The following is a 7,048-nucleotide window of genomic DNA, read 5'->3' as shown; positions in this document are numbered from 1 at the left end:
TTCTTGTTCATATCTTTGGAGAAAACCTATACCCCTGAACCCAAAATAGTACACATATTCCACACCCCACTTAAAAAGGGAACAGTTAACCCACAAGTTGGCTCTATTGCTCTATCCCCTCTGTAATGAATGGTTCTTTTACTGACTTCCCTTGGGGTGGGGGTGGCGGGCTCTTGTGTGACTCATTGCTATATAAGTCCATCTGCCCCTCAGCTGACCACAAATGGCCTCTCACTGGACACTCCCTCCTTCCCTTCCTTTTTTTCGCCTGGCAACATATCATGGAATCAATCACTCCCCAATCAATTCACAGAACACTTCCTCATTTCTTACGACAGACACACACTGTTCCCCATATGCTGGACCATGATTTATTCAGCCAGGCCTCTAGGATGGGCACTTAGGTTGTTTCCAGCCTGTCCCAACCCAAACTCTGCTGTCGTGAATCACTGTGCTGCGGTTTTCTACAATTGGGCTAAGAATCTGGGAGACACTGGGTGGAAGGGCGTGTGCATCTGTGATTTGTCAGCCTTAATTACATCTCCCTATTGGGTCCATAGCAACCTGTATCTCTCTGTTCCTGAGACCTGGGTGAAGGTCCAGGGGTCTCTGAGGTATATGGCAGTGTCTCGGTCCTGGGGCCTGTGAACAATTTCACCTTGAAAGGTTTTGCAGGACTGGAGGCAAACCTCATTCTCTTGTGTGCCTTGTGCCTTCAGAGGGTGTCGGATCAGATGGTTATGAACGCAAGAGCAGCCTTGAGCCCTAAGCCATCTATCCATCTCCACTCCCCTCAGTCTGGGGACTCCATTCTCCTTTGCAGGAGCTCACGATTGTTACAGTTTCTCTTTCCACGCACCTGACCCTACTCTTCCCAAAGTACATGTCTGATTTGTCTCTAGCCTGCCCAAGACCTACAGGTTATAAGCGCAACCTTTTAACAAACTCTGAGGATTCTGGCTGTCCTATCTCCCCCCTGCTGCATCCGTTTCGTTCCTTACCGCCAAGTTCCTAACTGTGGCTCCAGGGCCTCCACAGGTCCTGGTGTCCTTGCTGTGGCCACCCTGTTTCTAGCTCAGAGAAGTTTGGCGACCTTACTTCTATGAGGCCCTGCCTGTGGTGAGCTCGTAGCATCCCACTGGGTCTCCCTGGCCTTTAGTTTCCTAGAACTTGGCAGAAATCAGATAGACTTGGAATTTGTGTCCCTGGTGAAGAAGCTACCCAGCTAAGGGAACTGAGACCTGTGGGGGTGTCCAAGTTCTGAGGCCTCCTCCGAGGTACTGCCACCAGGAGGCGCCATGCTCCCTCTGCAGCGTCAAGGGAATGGCCTAGGTTTGGTGAGCATTTTCCATAGGGACTCTGTTCTCCTGCTAGGGGCAGCAAAATCTACTGCACTAAAAACTAAGGAATTTCCCCAGGTCCTTGGCCACCTGCTGTCAGGAGGAAGAGAGAAGGAAAGAAAGGAGAGAGGAAATAGGATCTGCTGCCTTTGGGTCTGAGAGGAGAATGGGCCACCCAGCCAACACCAGAGCTTAGTTTCCCCTGGGTCTTAGGTTATAAAGGCTTTGGCAGATGACCTTTAAAGTCACCATAGGCACAGGCTCTTCTATCCAACCACCAACATCAAGTCTGCTCCGGGCGAGGAGACATTGAAAAGAATTTCATTCCCGGATGCTGAGAAAGCAGGCAGGACCTCCCCTCTCTCACGTGCGCGCGCGTGCACACACACACACACACACAGACACACACCATGATGCTGGGAAATCTCTCAGGTCCTCAGTAGCCTCGTACCCCTGAGCCATCTCCCAGCCACCCTCTACCCATTCATCCCTTGAGAAAGGGTCTCATGTAGCCTAGGCTGACTTCAAGCTTGCTATACAGCCAAGGTGACTTTGAACTTCTGGTCTATTTTCACCCATCTCCTCCTTGCTGGCATGACAGGTGGTGTCACCACCATGCCTAGGACAGACAAGCACTCTTCCAAATGAGCTACATTCCAACCATAATGCTTAAAAAAAGACAAAAGGGGTTGGGGATTTAGCTCAGTGGTAGAGCGCTTGCCTAGCAAGCGCAAGGCCCTGGGTTCGGTCCCCAGCTCCGAAAAATATAAAAGAAAAAAAAAAAAAAAGACAAAAGACAAAACAAAACCTGGGTCCTCACAGGACCAGGGTGGCCTCTGTCTCAGCCCCCGATGTACTAAGATTACAGTGACAGTTATGGCATTTCCGTAGCCAGAGGGATAGTGTCTGCAGGCTGTGACTGTCCTCAAACTAAGGAGAAGTTTCCCTGTGGGACGGGAAGGGGATAAAGAAGGTGAAACGTTTCGAGAACTGCTTCTAGGCTAAGGGGCCATCATTCCCAGCTCAGAGGCAGGCAAAGGCAGTCTAAGAGAAGGACACCAGGGTTCTGGTGTTGAGGGTCACTCCTAGAAGGGGAGTCTCTTTGCAGTTTTCCCACACCCCTGCAGGTGCCTCACAGCTCCATCATGGATGTGGGCCCCATTCCTGGATCTCCCTGTTTTCTCCCTGAATGAGAGATGTGGGGGCTGGGCTGGTTCTTAAGATTTTTTTTTTAAAGCAAAGATGGAGGTCACTCTGAGCCAACCAGTTGATGTTTTGTTTGAGGAGAGGTTGGTGCAAAGATGCACATTACAAAATGTCCATTTGAACCGTTTCTAGGTGTGGCTCAATGGTTCACACTCGAAGCTCATTCTCACTGCTGCGCTGCCATCACCGCACACCGACCGTCTCAGGAACTTTTGTATCATAAAACTGGAGCTCTGTCTCTGTCAAGCACTGAGTCCTCACTCCCCATCTCAAATGACCGGTAACGGCACTGGCATGGGTCAGAGCTCTGAGAGCACCTACTGAAGTTTCCTGAAACTTATGCCCTCAAACAAAGACACGCTCCAGGGACGTGTGGGAACAGAAACAGAGACAGTTTGTTAAGGGAGAAAGAGAAGGGCAGGCAACAATATGGTGGAATGGTAAAGACACCTCACCAAGTCTGAGGACCAGACCAAGCCACATCTCCATCCATCAGCTGCAGGGTGGCACACACCTTTAATCCCAGCACTTGGGAGGCAGAAACAGGTAGATCTCCGTGCTCTCCTGGCCAGCCTGCCCTTCATAGTGAGTTCCAGTCCCGCCAGAGCTGCATAGGAAGACCCTGCCCCAAAACAAACAAATGAACGAACAGTGTTTGTTTTAGCACAAAACAATACTGAAATTGGAACAATACAGAGATTAGCGTTGCCCCTGAGCAAGGAGGGCACACAAGGCTGTGAAGCATTCCATATTAAAGTAAATAAAAATTTCAAAATACAAGTTTTTAAAAAGACAGGGGCTGGGTTGGGGATTTAGCTCAGTGGTAGAGCACTTGCCTAGCAAGCTCAAGGCCCTGGGTTCGGTCCCCGGCTCCGAAAAATAAATAAATAAATAAAAGACAGGGGCTGGAAGGATGACTCAGTGGTTAAGAGCACTGACTGCTCTTCCAGAGGTCCTGGGTTCAAATCCCAGCAACCACAAGGTGGCTCACAGCCATCTGTAATGAGATCTGATGCTCTCTTCTGGTGTGTCTGAAGACAGTTTAATTGATTAATTAATTAATTGGTTAATTAATTAATAAAGACAGAAGTCATACATGGTGGTGATGGTGTGCACTTTTAATCCCAGCACTCAGGAGATGGAGGCAGGGGGATCTCTGAGTTGGAGGGGTAGCCTGAGCTACATAGGAAGTTCTGTAGCAGCCAAGACTACACAGAGAACCCTATCTTGAAACATTAAAAAAAAAAAAAAAAAAAAAAGGGCTGGACAGATGGCTCAATGGTTAAGAGCACTGCTGTTCTTCCAGAGGACCCAGGTTCAATTCTCAGCACCCACAGGGCAGCTCACAACTGTCTGTAACTCCTGTTCCAGGAGGCCTGAAGCCTTCACACAGACACACATGCAGGCAAAACACTGATGTACATAAGAAAACAAAGCAGCAACGACAATAAAAAAACCAACCAAACAAAAAGAACCCAAGCCCTTCCCCCTCCCCCAGTCTCTGTGAATCGTTATAAGCTACTGAACTGGGTAAAAGCTTGTGTTCAGGAGAACTGGGCTACGAGCCTCATGATCCTGCCCACACCGTCCCTCCGGCGTGTGTATGCAGCAGGCTTTTTTGAGCATGCTCTATTTCCTGTAGACTCAGGTAGAGACAAGTCTTCCAGAGCAGTTATGTCAACCGGCTTCTTGCATATGCTAATCCTACCGTCCACATGGACCCCATTCAACTCTACCTCTAGCACCGCCTCTAGGCACCCTAGAGGGATCCCACAGCTCGAGCCTTTTGCGACTGGCTTCCTTCAAGTACTGTGGTCTCTATAAGGTTATCTGTTGTAACACATGTCAGAATGTTCTTTTTTCTTTCAGGGCCGGACCATTATCCCCCGTAACGCACATTCGAGTGTTCACTGTCAGTGGGCCTGTGGGTTACCACCACTTTCTGGCTACTCTTGGTGTGCCAGGATTCTCCAGGCCGGTGGTTCTCAGTCTCCCTAATGTTGTGACCCTTTAACACAGTTCCTCATGTTGCGGCGATCCGCCCCCTTCAACCAGAAAATTATTTTCATTGCTACTTCATAACAGAAATTTTGCTACAGTTTTGAATCGGAATGTAAATATCCGTGTTTTCCAATGGTCTTAGGTGGCCCCTGGGAAAGGGTTGTTCTACCCAAAGGGGCCACGGCCCACAGTTTGAGAAACACTGCTCTAGGGGCACAGACCCAATACAGGAACATACATTATTGCTAGGTTTGGTTACACAATGGTCGGTGCATCATCCAACAGTGGCCATCTTCTCACTGGAGCAGCTGAGAATCGAGCTTCCCGGGCGCCAGGACTGGCTATCTTGGCTGCCCTAGCCTAGCAGTACTCCTGGAAAGTCAATGGTTTCAGTCCGTCATGGAAGGCCAAAAAAGCTGGCCTCTCCCTATTCAGGGTGGATCTTCCTACTTCAGTGGATGGAATCAAGAACGTCCCCAGGGGCTTGTCTCATAGTTGATTCCATATCCACCAAACTGACAAACAAGATTTACCCTCACAGTAAGCAATGCTGTGACCAGCTCAAGGCCAATCAGCTTCCCTTGGTGTTTTGGATCTGGCTTTGGGTCAGCTACACACACAATAAACAGTTCGAGTTTTGTTCACGTTTTGTTTTACGTGGTCCTGGGGTTGGAACCCAGAGCCTTTACTATGTTAGTGCTTCAACCCCACAGCCGAGCAGTTTTGCTTTGTTAAGATTATTTATCTTTATGTGTACCATGTTTGGGTAGTTTTGAGCTGTGCTCTATGTGCATGCAATTCCAGGAGTGACCAGAAGAGGGCGTCAGATCCGCTGGGACTGGAGCTCCGAAATGTTGAGAACTTCCATGCAGGTGCTGAGGCTAAACCCGGGTTCTCTGCAAGAGCAGCAAGTGCTCCTGACCACTTACTCATCTGTCCAGTCCAGCATTCCGTGTTTTTGCAAAGTTACACGCTGAGGCTCTGGAGCCTGATCTGGACCGGCTCTTTCCCTTCTGCAGCTCCAGAGAACGCAAACTCAGAAGAGGAAGCCATGGCAGAGATTTGGGGAACACGACAGGGTTGGGACACTGGACACATGGATCTGTGCCCTGCACACTGGCCTCGTGCTGAGCTTTATGTCCATTTATACCTCCATTCTAGCAGTCACGGGTCCCCAAAGCCTGGGAAACAGAGGCCAGAGCTTAGGGTCACGCCTTCTTGCTGTGGGCACCTTAGGTCTCAGGATACATCTCTCATTGCATTTCGGTGACAGAGGGCAGCAGAGAGTCCGATTCCCAGCCTGTCATCCCCACCTCTCCCTCTCCTCAGCCTCGGGCTCCTAATGTCCCCACTTGCTGACTCTCCCAGAGGTCTCCAGGGCTACCACAGCTCAACTAGGAGCCACCTTCAGCTTCACCCCATCATCCAAAGACACCCAGAGCCCCCACCTCTCCAGGTTGGGAATGGCTTTCCCAGCCTGCATGCTACCAGCCTGGTCCCTGAGACCAGGCCTCACTTCTTCAACACAGCAGCTGCTAAATTGCCCAGAAAGGGTGCCACTAATGTCCTGCAAAGAACACAATTTGCAGGCTGAGCTGGGACAGGGACACCCACACCCTATCTGTGAAGGGCATTTGTGGGGTACCCTCCCTTCGAACTTTCTAGAAAGGCCCCGCCCTTCTCTTTCTTGCCCTGTGGACGGGGGTGGATGGCAACACCAGGGCTTCCTCTTTGCCCAGCTCGCTGGGCAGTGACAGAGCAACTTGCAGGGTCACCAAGGGCCACCCAACTGCTCTGCCTCTCCTCCCAGATGTCCCAGCTTGTGCCTGCAGCAGCCGGGGGCTGCTGGGAGAGGGCTTATCTGCACAAGGGTTTGGGGTGCTGGGGCAGACCCCTTATCTCTCAGCCAAGGGCCTGCCCTACAGTTGAGGCTTTGTAATCTGACATTGTGATTTCTCATCCTTGTTTTTTTCCCCACCAAGGGAAGATTTGCTGAGTCATCCTGGGGAGGTGGTTGAGGGGGTTGGGGGTCTAGGCAGCTGGAGGGCTCTGATAAGTCTGAGGCTGAGCTAAGGGGCACTGGGGAGCCGGTGGGAGGAAACCCAGAGCTGACAGTTTCTAGCTAAGATTGACGTCTTCTGTAGAGTTGCCCCGAGGAGACTGAGCCCAGAATCCTGAAGCTCCGAAGCTTCTCAAGAGGACAGGGCAGGGCTCTGGGGTGGGGGTGGGGGAACGCGTGCCTTCCCTGCTTCTCCACATCCTGTGATTGTGTGGACAGTAACAGTGGTCATGGTGGGATACATTAGATCACTTTTTTGCTGTACACATTGACTGCATGAGGCCCTGGAAGGGTAGTGCTGGGCCAGGCCTCTCTTGTGGAAAGAGCTGGGACAGACGGGAGGGGCCTGGAGAGGCCTGGAGGGGTCTGGTCTGGTCTCTTTGGCCAGTGTCAGCACCTGTCTTCTTTACTGAAGGCCATCTTTATTTTAACAGATCAAATT

The 7,048-nt window shown here is 50.7% G+C and overlaps 1 non-coding gene across 1 annotated transcript; it reads left to right on the top strand.

Moving 5' to 3' along the window:
• The first annotated feature begins 3,200 nt into the window (after nt 1-3,200).
• Nucleotides 3,201-3,302, top strand: LOC116902489. Its single transcript, XR_004388105.1, has one exon. It is a non-coding gene; the product is annotated as a U6 spliceosomal RNA (small nuclear RNA).
• Nucleotides 3,303-7,048: the final 3,746 nt, after the last annotated feature.

Source organism: Rattus rattus, chromosome 5 (genome assembly GCF_011064425.1).
Source record: "Rattus rattus isolate New Zealand chromosome 5, Rrattus_CSIRO_v1, whole genome shotgun sequence".
Lineage (NCBI taxonomy): Eukaryota > Metazoa > Chordata > Mammalia > Rodentia > Muridae > Rattus > Rattus rattus.
Note: the sequence above shows the minus strand (reverse complement) of the source record. Positions and strands in the feature narration are given on the sequence as shown.